Source organism: Ailuropoda melanoleuca, chromosome 2 (assembly GCF_002007445.2).
Source record: "Ailuropoda melanoleuca isolate Jingjing chromosome 2, ASM200744v2, whole genome shotgun sequence".
Lineage (NCBI taxonomy): Eukaryota > Metazoa > Chordata > Mammalia > Carnivora > Ursidae > Ailuropoda > Ailuropoda melanoleuca.
Genome location: NC_048219.1, coordinates 123,850,338 through 123,870,989, shown reverse-complemented (window position 1 = coordinate 123,870,989; position 20,652 = coordinate 123,850,338).

Genomic DNA, 20,652 nt, shown 5'->3' with positions numbered 1-20,652 from the left:
TCCTCATAGGACCTGGTATCACCCCATTCTCTAATTTAACGGGGGTTTTATATAATTCTAAAGTGTGGGTTTCAAAAGTGAGTAGAAATCATCAAAAGAAGCTGTATTAATCTAAAGAAAACCTGTTCCTTCACTTTCTCTAAATCTTAAGTGATGGCTTTTGTAGCCTCCTCTCTTCCTTGTCATCTAGTTTCAAGTTCCTCTCCTCAATACAAAAGTGGCCATTGCATCATCTTTCTACTTGAACACATTATACCTTCAAGTGTCAGAGATTTCATTTTGGATTCTTATTAGACTTTAAATCCAACTGAATTAATATGAATCCTTTGATAACAAGATCTGTTTGGAAAATCACTCACAGGAATACCTTAATCTCTTTTATTTTATTTTCTATTCTTATTTTTTCTTCCTGCCTATTGCCTTTTTCTCTTTTCCCCCATGGAAATAAAAGACATGATCAGAGCAACATTTAACCAGCCCACCAACATGACCTCTATCTTCCTTTGTGTCAAAAGAGGGAGATGTTGCCATGGCAACTCTGGAGGAGACACTCTTGACTTCCTAGATTGCAATCTCCAAAAAGAACTGTCTTTCAGATCTTATCCATCCTCAGGTGGGAGGCCTGATATTGTTTTATATAGAATCTCTTTCTTTAATGTGAGACCCATATTTGAAGGACAATGATTATGGATTGTCCCCAGACCAGAGGCATTTGACAGATGGGCACTATTCACCTGCAGATCATTTTGTGCTCAATTGCTTCTCATTCAGCTAATGCCAGGGCCATTCTATTGCCTCAGAATCATGAATTTTGACAATCATCAATTACTAAGCCTTTAATATGTTAAATGCAGACAGAGGCCAGTCCAAAGCCTTCCTCCTGAAATGAATGTTATTATCTTACCATTTCCTTATCTGTGACCATTGGTCCTTTCTGCTTTCTATTTTCCACTTTGTATTTTAATACTAGCCTCCTGCTCCCATGAATTCACTCTCTGCCCTGAAGTATATAGTCTATTGGCTCCTGTGTCAAGCACAACTATATGCAGTAGAGAGGACTGGATATCCCTGAAGACAAAGGTCATCAACTTTGGGAGTGGAGAATTCAAGAAGGGGGGACAATCCATGTCACAGCAGATAAATTAAGCAATGTCTGTGTTGGGCATACCTGACCCTTCTTCTCGGACTGCTACTATTTCAGGAGCCAGAAAGAAATAAGAAGGGAAGGACAGACTCTTCTTTAATGCAACACTGTTTTGGTGTTGGCCAACCGGGCGAGTTGTAAATCCTATGTAGAGTACTCAATGGCCTCCTATCCCATCCACAGCTCAGCCCCTGCCCTCTTGCCTCTTTCTTCTTTTAGCTCTAAACTGGGAGTTGAGGGGTGACAGCATTATGTACCCGCACCGTTCTGAGTCCTTTGCACACATTTCCTCCCCTCACCTTCACCAAAGCATATCATGTTACTGATGAGGGCAGAGAACTTGCCCAAGGTCTTTCAAGTAGGAAGTTGCAGAAGCAGAATTTGAATCCCAGTCTGATCCAAAGACTCTTTTGCCTACAACATTGAATCCCCAAAGGAGACAATCTGAAAAACAATATGAAGAGTCTGTTTATGCATCTGATTTCCCACTGGCCTAGAAGTATTGTGAGTGAAGGGATAATTCATATTCATTTCTGTAGCCCCCATGCCTGACTCATCATAAATACTCAACAAGCATTTGTTGAAGGATGAATGAATTCGTTATTACCCACCTCTCTTCTTTATCCTGAATTTGAACTACTGCCAACACCTTTAAAATGGCCTTTTCGCCTCTGTCCTTGACCACCTCTAACTGAGCTTCAACAAACATGATTAATTTTACACTATTGCTTTAAATTGCTAAATAGCCCCCATCAAAAGGATAAGGTGCAAGTTTCTCTTCCCTTCTCTATCCTCAAGTTTTATTTCTTCCTCCTCTATCCCACACCAGACAAATTACCCTTAATCCATTTGGTGAATTAGAAGTCTTGAATTATTGGCAGCTTCCCTATAATACAGCTTTGAGTTTTTGTTTCCGGGCTTTGAGCTTTGGTGTATGCAATTTCCTCCACCTGGAAAGCCCTAGTCTCTCCCTCCCCACCCCAGCCACACACACAAACACACACACACACCACACTTCTGCCTTGCCTTATTTGCCTGCAAACTCCTATTTCTCTGTTATGAACTGAATGTTTATGTCCCCACCAAATTTTTATGTTGCAACTCTATCCCCTATCCAATGCAATGGCATAAGGAGGTGGGGCTTGGGGAGGTAATTAAGACTGGAGGAGGTCGTGAACGTGGAGCCCTCTCGAATGGGATTATTACCCTTGTAAGAGTCACAGGAGAGCTTGCTTCCTCTCTGTTCTCCATCAAGGATAGGTTGTAAACTCAACCATGCTGGCACCCTGATCTCAGACTTCCAAGCTCCAGAACATTGAGAAATATATGTCTGTTGTTTATAAGCCATCCAGTCTGTGGTACTGTATTATGGCAGTCAAACTGATTTAGACACCCTCCTCTAAGTATTAGCTGAAGTAACACCTCCTTGGGATTCACCAATTTCCTGAAGACCTATGATTTCTGCACCTTATGCAGATATCCACGATAGAAATTATTGTATGTTGTTTTCACTATCTACTTCTCACTGTTTTGGGCGCTTGCTAATGGCAGGGACCATGGCTTTTCACCTCTATATCCCCCCGACTTAGTATAGCGTGTGGTGCTGTGAGCCTCAAAAAAAATCAATATTTGTCCAAAATAAGAAGAAGGAAAGAAGGGAGGGAGGGAGAGAGAGATGACCTTGAATTTGGTTGAGGAACCTATGGGAACAGTCATACAATGAATGCATTTTGGTCTTTGAGGCAAGGTGGGCAAGAAAGTTGTGAGCCCTGGAACACTGTCTGGCATAACCAACCCAAGGACGGTGTGATAACAATGATTAGGAAGGTGGAAAATCAGGGAAGACAAGGGTCAGCAAGATAAATTTCTGTATCTAACTTTATCTCAAGCTGTCCCCGTCTGGAAGATTCATCACCAAATCCAATAGTATGGCAATGCTTCTGAAATCATTAAGTTTACTGTGTGTTTCTTGTCAGGTCAGAATATTCTGAGATACCAGATCATGCCTGTTCCAAAGAGTGTGATATTGTCTGGTCAGCTGGTTTTTCTTACTGCCACTAATCAAAGAACTCAAGTGCATATTTCTTAGGACCTAAAGCACAAAATATATTAGATTTAAAGAAAATCAGAAATTAAAGCACTTAGAGGAACAGGAATTATATTTTATCAATTGTAAAAGACCTGGCTCATGTTACTATCTCCCATGTATAGTGTTTAATGTTAAGATAAAATATAGATTACATTAACAGAAATCTGGTTATATTTAGTAAATAATTTTTTTAAAAAGACATCTTAAAACAGCATAGTAAAAGCAGCTTACTGGTGAAATCCAGGCTCTGAGACATTTTTTAAGACTGACAATTTTTTGAGATCAATAATAAAGGCTAGAAAATGTCATAAATACACATTCCCCAACTCAAAAGAAAGTAGAAAGAATATTCAAAATCACGAAGGGTTTATTACTACAAATTGGATAATGAATGCCCTTTGATCTTTATCAATACAATAATTTTGACATTTTTATATGGATGATATTTATGCTGGAAGTATTACACTGGGCTTTCCTTCTTCTTAGTGTTTTGGTTGTTTGTTTGTTTGTTGTACTGATTAGAGCATTTAGTATAGGAGAAGGTACAGCTGTTGGTTAAATGATGACCATGTCATGTATTGAGAGTCTACCATGTTTCAGTCACTTTCCCAATGCTACCTCTGAGCTTCATAACAATTCTTAAAGGAAATTATTGTCAGTGCCTCTGTATTATAAATGAGGAAGTCAAGGATTCAAATAGACTAAGTAATCTGCCCAGGGTTTCAGAGCTCGTAAGAAAGATTTGGAGTTTGGACTCCATCAATTCCATGAGATTCCATGAGACTCTAAACCCATACTTGTCCCAGTGCCATTCAACCTGAGATGCCAGCACTGCTCTGAATAGAGTACAGAAGAGCAGCACATGTCCAGAAAAATGTATTTGGACAGAAAGCCTCTTTCCATCAGAGAATTGAACTGGAGAAGCCCGTTTTGAAAGTTCACACAGGTTTTTAAAGAGGAAAAAACACTAAAGTTAAGATAAGCTATTTAAAATAATCTATTTAGAAACATTTTTTATTTTTATGAATATAAACAAAAGAATAATGAAAGAGACCAAACAAACAAATAAACCCTGAGACTAAGCACAATAAGTGCTCTATTATAATTAGACCACCCAGGAGGCCCAGACAGGAATGACTGGCACCAAGCCTGCCTTGGCTACCTATAAAACCAAGAAGGGACATGATGGCCTTTTTGATGTCTCAACTTGGCTAGGCTACAGTCCCCAGTTTTTTAATTAAACACCAGTCTAGGTATTGCTGATTAAAGTCCATAATTAGTTGACTTTAAACAAAGAATATTATCCTAGGTAATCTGAGTGGTCCTGATTCAATCAGTGGAAGGCCTTTAAGAGCAGGACTGCTCAGACTCCCTGCCCACAGCCATAATATTTGGTAGTTTTCTTATACCTTCTTCATACAATAGTGGCAGTTGTCTCTAAAATAAGTCACATAAGCCAAGTCACATAATCCTAAATAAATACCACTAATTTCTCTCATGAGGGACTGTTAAATCCATTATGCTGATCAACCACACACTAATTTCATCTATGAGAACTGATTTCTAATATTCATAATGCTGATTAGCAGAATGTCTAGTGTTGACCAGAAGTAGACATAGTGCTTGCAGCAGCCACCTATAGAGAGCAGCCATTCTGATTAAACACTAGCTTACCACCTTCCCCCAGAACAGCTTAAACTAACCTAAAACACATGGCTATCTTGAGGTATATTGAAGCAAATTGCAGACATCATAATAAGTACTACAACTAATTATCTCAAAGGAAACCAGGTTTTCCCTAAACTGTTATGCTGTTTTGGCGTCTTTCAGGTTGTGACACCCATCTCTAGCCAGGAAGCTGGCATATTTGACTAAGCCTGTCTATACCTAATTATTTCTTGAGAAAGAGGAAAATTCTACTTTTGGACCTTGATAGGCTGAGATAAGCAAGGATGACACAAGTCTCTCCCTCTGAACAAGTTCAGATTGTCATTTTGGCAGAGTTCTTCTTATTAAAAGTTTGTGAAAAATTAAATTTGCACTCTTTGAGAGAATCCCTTAAAATAATAACTTTCATATGGGAATCTATAAACCACTGAAAAACTCTTTATTAAATTAAATATATTTCACATTCTTAGAGGGACACGTATATTTAGGTTATTCAAAACATACAGGTCATGTGACAGTCCTCAACCATCAGGAATATGAATGTCTAGAGAAAAGAAAAGAATTTTTGATCGACCAATGGAACAGAATAGAGAACCCAGAAATGGACCCTCGGCTCTTTGGGCAACTAATCTTTGATAAAGCAGGAAAAAACTTCCGGTGGAAAAAAGACAGTCTCTTCAATAAATGGTGCTGGGAAAATTGGACAGCTACATGCAAAAGAATGAAACTTGACCACTCTCTCACACCATACACAAAAATAAACTCCAAATGGATGAAAGACCTCAATGTGAGACAGGAATCCATCAAAATTCTAGAGGAGAACATAGGCAACAACTTCTATGACATCGGCCAGAGCAACCTTTTTCACGACACATCTCCAAAGGCAAGAGAAATAAAAGATAAAATGAACTTATGGGACTTTATCAGGATAAAGAGCTTCTGCACAGCCAAGGAAACAGTCAAAAAAACTAAGAGACAGCCCACNGAAACATGAGAGACTATGGACTATGAGAAACAAACTGAAGACTTCAGAGGGGAGGGGGGTGGGGGAATGGGATAGACTGGTGATGGGTAGTAAGGAGGGCACGTATTGCATGGTGCACTGGGTGTTATACGCAACTAATGAAGCATCGAACTTTACATCGGAATCCGGATGTACTGTATGGTGATTAACATAATATAATAAAAAAATCATTAAAAAAAAATAAAGTTCAGAATACAGTCAGAGAGACATTTTGGTGACAGATGTACTTATTTTTTTAATAACATGTTTACTTCTGGAAATAAAAGTGACTCTTTCCTTCTCTTTCAATAAAAAAATAAAAAAAAANCAATAAAAAAATAAAAAAAAATAAAAAAGAATTTTTGATCCTGAATGCAAAAATGAGATAGACAAAGGAGCGCCAAGGTAGATATCCCAAATTCTCCATCAAACGCCTAATTTCTTATCTTTACAAAAGCAAACCACCACAGTTGAAGACTGGGGTTATTTATCAAGCAGAGACCACAGAATGGGTTTCATTTGGCCCAATGTCTATGAAGCATAATGTTAAATCATGAGCTTGGGCACCAAGGAGTCAGGCACCTGACTCCACACTCTTTTAACTTGGTCATCAAGCATTTGATGGGAACCAATTTGCTCGTGAAATTCTATGGGGAGAATAGCACAGACCTTGCTGGCCATTACTTTCACTAGGCTCAAGAAGACAGTCACAATATGCAAAGGCCCTTGAAGATCTGTTTGCTAATTTATTTAATTGACATTTATTGAACATCTGCCATTTGGCAAAGTCAGGACTAATAGGTGGGAGCTCAAGCAGGTGGAAGACTAATTCTAGCTAGCCTCAAGGACTTCACAGTCAATTGGGAAACATAAACACAAAATGGCATTAAACCAAATGGGTAAGTGCATTAGATGGATATACACAAAGGATGTGTTTGTGAAAATGAGACAAAATAGTGCTGGAAAAATGATACTTTCTAGCCTAGGTTGAAGAATGTGGTCCAAGGAATATGGATCTGAGTTCCCACAACCTGTGAAAAATCTGCATTTGTCACCCTTTTATCTCTCACACCCAGCACCAATGCCCTGAGGCAACCTCTCTGAGATTGCCAAAGTATTAACCCGTTACATTTCTCTATTGCATCAAAACTCCCATGATCTTAGGGAAAATAACATCAATTAGAACAAATCTTCTAAGGGGCGCCTGGGTGGCGCAGTCGTTAAGCATCTGCCTTCGTTTCAGGGCATGATCCCAGCTTTCTGGGATCGAGCCCTGCATCAGGCTCCTCTGCTAGGAGCCTACTTCTTCCTCTCCCACTCCCCCTGCTTGTGTTCCCTCTCTCGCTGGCTGTCTCTCTCTCTAATAAATTTTAAAAATCTTTAAAAAAAAAAAAAGAACAAATCTTCTTAGACCAAATCTCACCAAGGAATAAATTAGTAATGTGATAGTGATTAGGAAGTATAAAGGCAGAAACATACATTTATTTATTTATTTATTTATTTATTTCAAGGCAAAAACGCCTTAAAAATTGATGGGAATACACTCAAAATTTAGGATATATTCATTATCCCACAGGCTGATAGTTTAAAATAATACATTTATTTATTTATTTATTTATTTATTTATTTCAAGGCAAAAACGCTTTAAAAATTGATGGGAATACACTCAAAATTTAGGATATATTCATTATCCCACAGGCTGATAGTTTAAAATAAAACATATATTGAATACCTACAATTAATTTTTTTCCAAAGTGTGATACATATCCCTCTTGATGTACCTCTGATGGTGCATAAAATTATTCCAGGTGTCAAATGGAAAACATTTTTATTTTAATAGCTATGTGTATACATATATGTTTCTACAGTTACTTACATGTAATTATATTGGAAGTATATGTAACATACCATGATACTAGCCTACATACATATGAATACATTCTAATAATATTAGCTTTGTATTTTTTAAGGAAATAAAACTGAGACTGATTGGGTGGGGGGATTAAAAAAAAAGAGAGAGAGAGAGAGAGACTGACTATACAAATGGATAATGGATAAACCATGTAGAATAATAAAACTGCAGGGGTGCCTAGGTGGCTCATTTGGTTGGGCATCTGCCTTCGCTGAGGTCATGATCCCAGAGTCTTGGGACTGAGCCCTGAGTCAGGCTCCCTGCTCAGCGGGGAGTCTGCTTCTCCCTCTGCCCCACCCCCTACTTGTGCTATCTCTCAAATAAATAAATAAAATCCTTAAAAAAAGGAAAAAGGAAACTGTAACCCACAGTGTACAGCAACCAGCACAGAAAATCAAACCATTCTCTACAGTAACCAGTCCAGGAAGCCAACTTACTATCTGCAAGTCAATCGCTATCTCTGTCAACCAGTCCAGAAAGCCAAACAATAACCCCTACAAACAATGGGCTCAAATTGGCCAGAACCTGATTATTAACTGATTATTAACTAGTTTTTGCCCCCATTTTCAGCTTAGGACCAACCAGAGAAAGCTAAACATGCACCCCTAATCAATCACCTAGGATGGCCTGCTTTGGTTAGCCCACCAACAGCTTCCCTGTGCAAACAGCCTCCAGGCAAGGAGTACAAGAAGCCTCCATTTCTTCCACTTTCCCACCCCCCTGCCTGCCTTTGGGTCTCTGCCAAACACAGGTGCTGGTGGTGACTTCCTGGCTATATAGCAAGATCAGAATAAATGGGTGGTCTTCATTTATTTCTACAAAACAAAAGTCTCCTTCTAAAATAAATGTACTTAAATGTGAGAAAGGAATTTAATTAAATAAAATCTAATTAAATAATACTACAGATAGTACATGAATATTACAAAAATTATCACAGTGGTAGACAAATGAAAAAAGTTTGGAAACACTGCATTCAGGGCAAAGCTTATGCTACATGTTATACTAGGCACAAAAACTGGCAGTGGTACGACGAGAGTACACTGGGCATGCTCCCACCTCAGACCTTTGCACTGTTTCCTCTGCTTGAAATGCCTTCTCACGCAGCCACAAGATATGTCCCCTTTCCCCTTTGGGTCATTGTTCAAACGTCTTCCTTGTGAGTGCTTCTCTTGACTGTTTTGTTTTTCTTAGCAAAACCCTCTATCCTATCTTTCCCTTCTACACAGTCCTCACCACCTTTCATATTTTATTTTATAGCAACTATCATCATCCAATATGCTATGTATTTTATTTCTTTGTGACAGTTTATACCCCATACTAAAAGGTAATTCCCTAAGGGTAATCCCCCCCCACTTTATTTTTCTTTTCCCCTCAATGCTCAATACATCAAATCCTCAATACATAAAACAGTGCCTGTCACCAAGAATGTCTTCAGTAAATATTTATTAATTAAATGAAAGCTGGAGGGAACATCATGATATTTGGAATCAGCAGAACTCAAGCTCAATTTCAACTGTGTCACTTACTAGCTGTAGAAGACATGGACATGTGCCACCCAGTTCCCCTTCCAGGGGTAACATGTCGCCCCACCTGTCAGCTCCCTCAGGGTTTGCCTCAGCTGCAAAGAGGCATCTTACTCAAGGACACACCCTGAAAAGGCAGCCAACACCCCGTGACTGACTTTAAAGGGGCAGCAATTTCAGCCCAACAGGAGATACTGATGGGAGGGATGTGCTCTAGGGAGCCCCCTGGTGTTGACCATAGCTTAGTCTTGCCTGTATCACACATCAAATTCTCCCTCTGCCCGATGATCTTGCTTCCTTCCAACTTCCCTCCCTTCCATGGGCTTTAATCCTTAATAAATACCCTGTACAGCAAATTCCATCCTAGCATCCGCTTCCTGAGAACCAACATGCAACACTAGCTAGGTACCCAGGAGTTTAATCTGTGATATCAACTAGGATTTCAACTTTCCTCAGCTTCCTTCTTCTCTAAATTCCTCAAGGAGCTGTGAATAGTTGTGACATGCTGTTAGCAGCCAGCCCAGAAGCAGCTTGTACCTCACAAGGCATCTACATACTTCTGCGGATCTATGTTATCAGGACCCAGGAATCATTCAATGTAGCACAAACTCCAGAGATGATGTCTGAGCAGACCCCAAGGGTCCTGTCATGCAGGACTCTAATCAAAGCTTTCCTTCTACAGTAAAATGAAGGATCTTTGCCCTACTGCTATTTCACAGCTGCTACACTCGATATGCAAATGGGTTTTTTAAAAAGATTTTATTTATTTACTTGAGAGAGAGAGTGCAAGAGAGAGCTGGAGCAGGGGGAGGGGTACAGAGGGAAAGGGAGAAGCAGACTCCCCACTGAGCAGGAAGCCTGATGCATGGCTTGATCCCAGAACACGGGGATCATGACCTGAGCCAAAGGCAGGCACTTAACTGACTGAGCCACCCAGGTGCCCCTGAAAATGTTTGTTTTTATTCACAATGCCATCTCTAGGTTATAATCCCCACAGATACCCTCATGACTTTACAGCTAACAGCTCAGAGCCCGACATAGGAACCTAAATAAACAATAGAGGACTTTATAACAATAATTACAGCAACTCATCCTTGACTTTCTGGTGGATCTCACCCATTAATAATGTCATAGGCACCAGGCTATGGTTGCATGTTTCCTATCCGTAGCTAGCTAGCTACATTGGGCTGAGAAGCAAATTACTGATCAACAACTGGATGAATGCAATACATACTCAGTACAGATTTTTGCTAGGTTCAGTCCAATAACCTGGGAGTAAGAGACTCGAAGCCCTATGAACCCCTTCATAGACAAAAACATCTCTAAAACCGTAGTTTTCTCCATTCAAGGACATGATTAGATTTCTAAGTGTTTCAGTGAGTACTAAGCTAAATAAGAAAAGGAAAGTTCAGAGAGTATTTTTAAATTAAAATCAAATTATATGGGTGATGACTTTACACGTAAATTGATTATGTGGCATGTTATAGCTATTTTCTTGTTACTGAGTTGAGAAAGAATTTGAATGAATCACAAGAGTCCAAACAAATGAATCTCACAGTAGAAATAACAAGAAAAGAAAAAGGAGCCAAATGACTTGTGAAAAAACCACTGTGCCTTATCTGGACTCTTTCCTGTGTTGTGCTCCATGGAATGATACTAACATCGGCTTTGCATATCCAGGAACCTCTGAGCGGACACTGGTATGTATTTGGAGAGCCTCATAAGGTTACCACAATGTTAGGTAGTCTATGAGTAAGACAGGAAACAGTTTTTTCCACAACTTAACAGGGGCAGACAGCCTCAGTGCCCAACTTAAGGACACCCCAATAGCAATTAACTCATTAACATGAATGAGTAGAATGCCCTTGACATTGTCATCACTCTATCATGCATTCATTCCTAAGTCAGAGAACCTCCTTTTCAGATACAATCCAGATGGCAGCAGCTGCCTGCCCAATGCAGTCCTCATGGGACACACAGTCACACAGCACCAGCAGGGCCATTGTTTCCATGAGGATAATGTGACTTGACTGTCTTGGGAAGGGGCTAAAAAGAAGTAGTACCCCAACCCATGAAGGATTTGTCATGGCATCCTAAGACAAGTGGCTCTCCCATTTTGGAAGCTGTGAGACAGATCAATTGGCGTATGACAGCAAAGGGACAAAGGCATAAGGAGTCCACGGTGAAGCCCAAACAAATACATCTGAAGAGCCACTCCCTACCAAGAGGCATGGAAGACCTAGGTATTTCATCAAAATGTAACCTTAGAAAAAGCACAGATTCTTTGTGGAAGAAGCCATACTAACCTTTCTAAATGCCTAGTTAAGGCAGAGGCAGGTTGTAAAGAAGAGAGGCTGAGTTTAATGGGAAAGAAGAAACACTGGATTTTCTCCAGCTCCCTTTGTCCACATGGAAGGAATAATTGTCATTTTGTGAAAGGAGAATTATAGTGTTTTTGCAATTCAATACACTTAGCTTCAGATACTCAGAATCCGTGCTTTTCAAGCTGAAGATGCTAACCTACTAGTGGATCACGAAACAAATTAAGCATGTTTTAAATCGTGGAAAAGAATAGAACACAATAACATAGGATAGAATGGAATAGAATAAAAATACTGGAATGCATCACAAGTAGGTATTATTTTGGAACATTGTTTCAGTTATAAGTATGCAGGTATGTTTGTTATCTGCCAGTGTGTGTGTGCGCGCGTGTGTGTGTGTGTACTGGGGAATGATATACAATGTATTTATTACCCTGTGCGTTGTGGGAAAAAAAATGGAAAGCCACTACTCTAAATCAGTTAAGAGAAGCTACTCACCTCACCCCTTTACCACCACACAGACACCGGGGCCTGAGTTTCATTGTCACAGCCCTCACATACAGCCCATCAATAAGCGGACCGAAAGCCCACTGTGGGCTGCACATCTTATAAGGCACAGTGAAAGGAAGGCCTGTGACTGAGTCCCTAGAAGACATCATTCCTCATACTCTAGGCATTTTTGCCAGAAGGAGGGGTTCTCTTAAAGGAGGAGAAGGCAGTAGATGAGAGAAAGGAGCAGGGGAAGAGGGGGGGAAGGGAGAGTATTTCTATAGGTACTAAACACTCTCCATGACATACCTGGTAATTTCAGATACATTTAATTACTTGCCATATATTTAACACACATTTTAACACATAGTGCCTTTGTACAAACACTTCCTTCTGTTTAAAATGCCTAATAGTACATTTGAAACAGGCAATGTCAGGACTTCTAAAGTTTGTCTGATTTATTGCCATAAATCCATGTGAAGAAGAAAGGAACTCTGCATATGTACTTTGGGCAGAGCAGAGGTCTTCAACCCCTTAAGAATTCAGAGGTTCATGAACTTGGATGGGGAAAAAATTATCTTTATTGGCACAAATATCTGATTGACTATTCAGCATGTACTTCCATTATAAATACAGGCCATAAACTATAGCAAATGAAGAATACTTGTGAGTTTGTCAACAATAGAAATCACGGATATTTTCATAGTATATTATAGGTATTGCAGATATCCAGAAACATTGTTTATATTTATTGCTACTTTAAAACTAGGGTAGTTATTAGATTTTCTGCTATATTTTGTTATTTAATACGTTACGAAAGAAGAATAAAAACTGCAATTTTGAAATTTGATTAACTGTATTTCAGTGCAATTTGTTTCCTTTATAACCATAGGTACTTTATTTAATGCATTTTATAGCATTATTCCATAGGCTTCTTCAGACTACCAGAGGGGTTCATGGCATAAAAATGATTACATGATTAGAGAGGCTTATTAGAAAGAGCAATGAACATAGCAAAGGAACATAATTATAATCCAGAACAGTCAATCATAGAGGCTGAATTGGAATAAGTTACAGAGGCTATTTTCCCTAGAAACACTTGAACTATCTAGAAGTTCTTAAGAACACCTCCCAAATCTCCGCAATGGCAAGGCTAATGAAGACCATAGAGAAGAAGCCAATGTTTAGAGTAACCTTGGCTACCACAGACAGAGCTCCTGGAACTCAGGCCCCAGGAGTAGGGACAAACTAGTCCTGGGGAACAAGCCTCCATCCTGGTTGGCACCCACGGCCACTAACCTGGTACCTCTGCAGGGCAAAGTCCCCAAGCACAGGAGCAATGACCAACCTGTAAACTCCCCCTGGTACCTAACAAACTACAGTCTGTTTGGGCAGATCTGGGGTCTGCTAGGAATTCAAACATGTAATAGGGACTGTGCTTCACATATTAACATTTAATCCTCTAAGGTCATCCTACAAAGAAGATTCTATAATTGTAACTTCCATTTTATATCTTGAAGAAACTGAGGATTAGAAACGTTACTTAGCTGCCCAGAGTCACAAAGCAATCCAGAGGTGGAGTCAGACACCGATTCCTGCTACCTACTCCAAACCTCTCACTTGTTTAAAGTCTAGTTGATACACAATGTTACATTAGTTTAAAGTGTACAACATAGCACATTATGCTTCATGCACCACAAGTGTAGCTAACATCCGTCACCACACAACCCTATTATAATACCATTGACTGTATTCCCTACACTGCACCTTTCATCCCTATGACTTATTCATTCCATACCTGGAAGCCTGTACCCCCCACCACCCATTTTGCTCATCTCCCCAACCCCCTCCCCTTCAGCAACCACCAGTTTTTTCTCTCTGTTTATGAGTCCATTTCTGCTTTTCTTTGTTTGCTCATTTGTGTTATTTATTTCACTTATAAGTAAAATCATGTGGCATTTGTCTTTCTCTGACTTATTTTACTTAGCATTATATCCTCTGGATCCATCCATGTTGTCACAAATGGCAAAATCCCATTCGTTTTTATGGTTGAATAAGATTCCATTATGTGTATATCACATTTTTATCCATTCATCCGTCAGTGGACACTTAGGTTGCTTCCATACCTTGACTGTTGTAACTAATGTTGCAATAAACAAAGGGGTGCATATATCTTTTTGAATTAGTGTTTTCATTTTCTTTGGGTCAATACCCAGTAGTGGAATTACTGGGTCATATGGTATTTCTATTTTTAATGTTTTGAGGAACCTCCATACTGTTTTCCACAGTGGCTGCACCAACTTGCAGTCTTACCAACAGTGCATGAGGGTTTCCTTTTTCTCCACATCCTCACTAGCACTTGTTCTTTCTTGCCTTTTTTGATACTGGCCATTCTAAAGGGTGTGAGGTGATATCTCACCGTGGTTTTGAATTGCATTTCTCTGATGATTACATGAATTGTACAAGTTCTTTACATATTTTTGGATATTAACCCCTTGTCAGATACATCACCTGCAAATATATTCTCCCAGTCAATAGGTTGTCTTTTTTTGTTTTGTTTCATTGGTTTCCTTTGTTGTGGGGGGGAAAAAATCTCAATGGTTAACTGCTTTTGTTTCCCTTGCCTGGGGAGACAGATCTAGAAAAATGTTGCTAAGGCTGATCAGACCCTGCACTTTTCATCCCTCTGCTAAAGCGTCCACTCCCCAACTTCAGCAGGGGAAGATCTCTGGGGTCTGGAGAAGTAAAACCACTTACCTATTTAATACAGCTGTGGACACTGCAAACTATACTCACACTGGAAATTCAGGGTATTAGTCAGCTTGGGCTCTAATGAAATGCCATAGAAACTTTTCCTCAAAGGAGGCAGAGACCCTGGAGAGACAGCATCAAGGGGGAAGACCATCTACTCTCTCCAGTGTGTGTTGGGCGGGGGGATGGAGACACAGAAATACAGGAACAGGCCCTGACAAGTGCAGAGAGAGGTCCTGGCACTGTTCCCTCTAATCCCGTCAGTGGTCGTTCCTGGGTCTCAGGTAGTTTCCTCATACACAGATGCTGAGTGGTACCCTGCTGATCTCTGTATGGCTCTCTCTTTTCTGGTACCCTCTCTTGGGGACTCTCACTGCCTTAATCTCTCTGGACTTTCAGCCCCATTTCCTCACCCTGGAGTGTCCGCCAGCTTCCATCTGGGTTCACCCTCTCTGTACCACATCCTGGGAACACTCAACACGGCAAGCTGGGACAATCATAGGTTCACCTTATTTGTTTTTCATCTCTCAGGAACCAATTTTCTTCATTGCCTAATGACCAATATTTTGAAAATCATTGTTTCATATGTTTTATCTGACTTATTTTGGGTCAGAGGATTAATCTTAGTTCAAATTCTTTAATCAAAATTTCCTGTTGGATGCCATTGAAAACTGTTTCCTATGATTTTACTATAATCATTAGTAAGATGAATTTTTTAAACTGAGGTTAAAAAGACTTTATTTCCTTACTACTTATCCCTACATTAAAACTCCATTACCTAAGATAACCTAAGAGAATGTCCAACATAGGAGGAATTAAGAAACTGTAGCAGGCTGGTGGGGAATATACACAGCAGGTAATTTTGCTTGGCTGAATCAGTCACAATTAGGTTACAGTAGGACAGTGAGGAAGGAAGGAAGGAAGGAAGGAAGGAAGGAAGGAAGGAAGGAAGGAAGGAAGGAAGGAAGAGAGAAGGAGGGAGGAAGCAAGCAAGGAAGGAAGAAGGAAGGAAGAAGGGAGGAAGGGAGGGAGAGAGAGAAAGAAAGAATGTGATTCCGGAAGAAACATGCAGTCCCTAACCACTAGCATATGTGCAGAGTCATGTAGCCCCTCTTTGTCTTTCAAGTCATTAAAGTCCTATCAGTAGAACTGATAGAGCTACTTATTTACCAGGGATGCTGAGATTACTCTGGGTCAATTAATCCAGTGGTTTCAGAAAGTGTTATATTCTTACCACTTTATGAAAATTACCCAGAAACCACACTAATGATGTACTGCTGAATTCAGAAAATGAGAATGTCAACAAACAACATAAAAATGAAAGATACTGCTTTACAAAATGTATCACATGCATTTATTCTGCCAGGCAAAGTTGAGTTCCTCTCATTTAGGACAGACTGCTTTTTGGTGTACCAGCAGAGTATGTATTTTATGGTTAACAATAAAGTCTTATTAGTATAAAATCTCATTACAGCTAATGATGCTCAAATCTCTCTTTTGAATTCAAGTAGGTGAGTTTGTCTTGCTTTGGCAGCAGTTGGCAGGTAGATGATTGATAAAGTGAGAAGAATTCAGAAAGGTAAATCATGTCATCAGGCCCTGTCTGGTTCCCAGTCTCAGCAGCCAACTCTCCTCACAACTGCAGCCACTCGACCTCAGGTCCCATTTCTCTCCAATCTCAAAGTCAGTGGTTCTCAAGGTGTGGCTCCACTCAGGAGCCTTGGCAGCATTGAGGAATTGGTTAGAAAGGCAAATTCTCAAGCCCCCACCGCAGACCTACAGAATCAGAAATTCTGGGGATGGGCCCAACAACCTGCAGTTTGCCAAGCCCTCCAGGGGAATTCTGATGCACACCACCGTTGGAGTACTGCTGTTCTGCCCCATCCTCTTGCACAAACAGTTACAGAAAATTAGCTCTGCGGTCCCTTGGTTTGTTTGCTGGTTTTATTGTCTGTCTCTGTCTATTCAAGCTGCTCTGACAAAATACTGCAGACTGAGTACTTCATAAACAACAGAAATTTATTTCTCATAGTTCTGGAGGCTGAAGTCCAGATCAGAGTGCCAGCAATGGTCGGGTTCTGTTGACTACTCTCTGCTGGGTTTCAGAATGCTGGCCTCTCAATGTGTCCTCACATGACAGAAGGGGAAAGAGAGCTCTCTTAAACCTCTTTTATAAGGACTTTAATTAATTAATTTATTAATCATCACATTCACGAGGGCAGCCCTCATGACCTAATCGCCTCCCAAAGTCCCTGCTCTATCACCTTGGGGTTTGGGGTTCAACACGTGAATGGGGGGCAGGACACACTCAAACCATAGCTTTATCTTTTTTCCATTCTAGCTACATATTAGAAACACCTGTTTCTAGCTACATATTAGAAACATATTAGAAACACCCGCAGGTGCCTGGGATGAGACCAAATAAATACAAAGGGGGGGAAGATAGGCATCGTATGTTTACACACGTCCCAGGGGATTCCCAAGAGCAGCTATTGTGTAGAACCAGTCTGGACAAAGCCTGCCTCTAGCAGGATGCAGTTAAGTGGCTCTGCCTGACATTCTGAGAGGCTTTTAACGTCCCAGTTCTGATAAGTGGACTCCTGCCTCAGGGCCCAGTTTTGTTCACCTGTTGCAGTAAATGGGCTTCTGCTAATATATCTGCCTTGTTAATCTGACCAGTGCTGCAGTCCCATGGGAAGAGGTGTGCTGGGTGTGACAGTGTGCTGACTTTAGGGTCAAATACAGTTGGTCAAATACATTGAATCCTGGCTCTTCCACCTACCACCTGTGTGACATTTGCCAAGATACTAAGAGTGAAAATCACCTGAAATTCCACTACCTTGAGATAACCACTAAATAGTATTTTATGACCAGCCTTAACATTAATGACCAACATTTCTTTATACATGTGTATACAAATGTATACATACACACATATAAAATTTTACATAAATGAAACTCTGTAACACATGCTGTTTTTACTCATGTGGGAATCTTCCCTAGTGCCCCCTTTTTTCCCTCACTCCATCCTTTACATTTTACTTCTTCCCTCTCCCTCCACCAGGAAATTATTGCTCACAACCTCGTGTGATCTTAATTCCTTGTTTATGATAACATAAGCATATGCAATTTAATAGATCTTATTAAATATTAATACATATAGTTGAATATATAAGTAATACATTAAATATACATTTTATATATATACAGTTTCCATTTCCTACTTTAATATACAAAATGCAATTCCCTTCAAGCAACAGTACAAATCTGTATAGACCTAGTTAATATATTCTTTTTATCGGTTACATGCTATTCTATCCTATGAATTATATATCTTTATTCATATGTATGTTTATATGTATATCCATATACATATTTATATGCATATTCATATACATAGTCATATGATTATACTAACTTACTTCCAGAAAAATGTTGCAATAAACATTCAGAAGGGCAGGTTGTACATACATAAATCCTATACACTGGAGCTCTATCTTATACACTAGAGTAAGATTGGCGAGTCAAATCCTATGTATATGATTGCTCATTGTAGATACTGTCAGACTATTTTCCAAAAAGGTTGTAACAACTCACAGTTCCAGGAGCAATACGTGAGAGTGCTCTTGCTCACATCCTTGCCAGCAGTGGGTATTATCAGTCTTTAATTTTCCCCAATTCAATCAGTGTTTGAAAAATGAGAACTCATTGGTTAACTGCATAATGAGAACTGCATTTCCCTGATTACCACTGAGATTTAAAAACTTTTTCATATGTTTATTAGTCATTTTGGATTTGCTCTTCTGTGAACTACCTATTCACAACTTCTAAAAGTTCTTGTATTGGAGTGTCTGACATTTGTTGTAAGAGTTCTTGGCCAACTACAGATATTTATCTTTTGTCCATCTTATAGAATGCATATTTTCACAGTGCCTCAACTGTCTTTTAATTTCATTTATGAAATTTTGTCCTACAACTTCATAACATAATCATATATGTCTATTTTTAAGCTGAATTTTGACTTCCATTTCTTTTTTTGTTAAAGATTTTATTTATGTATTTATTTATTTATTTGAGAGAGAGAGAGATAGCGAGAGAGAGCACAATGGGGCCGGGGGAGAAGCAGGCTCCCCGCAGAGCAGGGAGCCTGATGTGGAGCTCAATCCCAGGACCCTGGGATCATGACCTGAGCCTAAGGCAGATGCTCAATGAACTAAGCGACCCAGGTACCCCTTGATTTCTATTTGTTGGTTAAAATATATCCTTAACCTGGATTTTACTAATTTTCATCTAAGATTTTTATTTTTTAAAAATCAGTATTTGATGAGGCTGGTATTTATTTTTATGTATTATATAAAGTAAGAGGCATTTAGCAAATGTGGTCAGTACCTTCTCCGCCCACCCCACCCCCCATATCTTTAGAAGCTTTCGATGTGCCCTGGCAGATTTCCAGCTGCCAAGGTCTAAAACCCTATGCCTGAAAGCTATTTATCAAACATACAAAAGGCCACTAGATCCACACTCCCCAGGTCCAAAGTACTGGCAAATTAATACCATCACCATCTTCACCCAGCAACGCTCCACCACCAAAGACTCTCCAGAGTTGGTGCAGAAGTACCTAGTTCCCTTGACCAGAACCAGCTACGTAATTATAGGGCCCACTGCAAAATGAAAATTCGAGGCCCAGGTTCATAGTGTGAAAATCAGTAAAATCGATCCTAAGTTCCTTTAGTCTTTATTCTTTATTAATAAACATCATTGGGATTATATACATTTTCCTCTGAGTACAGGTTTGGCTGTATTCCATGGACTTCTGGGATTCACGTTCTTCTTTTTATCATTTTCAAAGTTGTCTATAATCAGAGGCTTATTTAAGAGTGTATTTCTTAATTTTCAGGGTTTAAATTTTTTGTCTTTTTATTTTTATTTTATTAGATTATGATCAGAAATATGGCTCAGTCGGTTAAGCGGCCTCTTTTGGCTCAGATCATGATCTCGGGGTCGTGAGATGGAGCACCAGTTGGGCTCTGTGTTCAGTGTGAAGTATGCTTAAGATTCTGTCTCTCCTTCTCCCTCTGCCCCTCCCCACCCCCTCGCGTGCTCACATGCACTCTCTCTCCCTCAAATAAATAAATAAATCTTAAAAACAAAACACAGAAATATGGCATACAAAGCCCTGCATTATTAAATGGGTAAATGTTAAGGAATTAAATGAGAAAGTAATTGGCTCTGAGTACAACACAAAGTAGGGTCACAATATGTGATTGTGATGACATGGAAGATGATAGAAAAAAGAAAATCCCTGCTTTGTATCATGTCCACCTCAAAGAATTTAATATTTGAAACCCAGGCTGTGGCTGATGCCTTGTAACGTACTGACAGATGTCTGGAGGAATGACAACATTAATGCCTGGACTTTAGAATTCTTCCTATGGTCCCCATTACTGAGTTGCCTTTATTTATCATGCAGGCACTATTCAGATGTAGTTTAACTTTGTGGAAAAGAGCTCAGGTTCTGAGGTCAGAGTGACTGGTTTCAAATTCTGACCATGTCCCTACTGGGTATATGTAATTTCTTGATGATTTATTCAACCTATGTCTTAGTTTCCTTTTCTGAAATGCAGGGGTAACAATAGTCACTCCTTCATAAAGTAAAAATGAGAATATAGTGAAACAATGTATTAGTCAGAACTCTGAAATCTAATTCAAAAAATAAAAAGGGGGGGCGCCTGGGTGGCACAGGTGGTTGAGC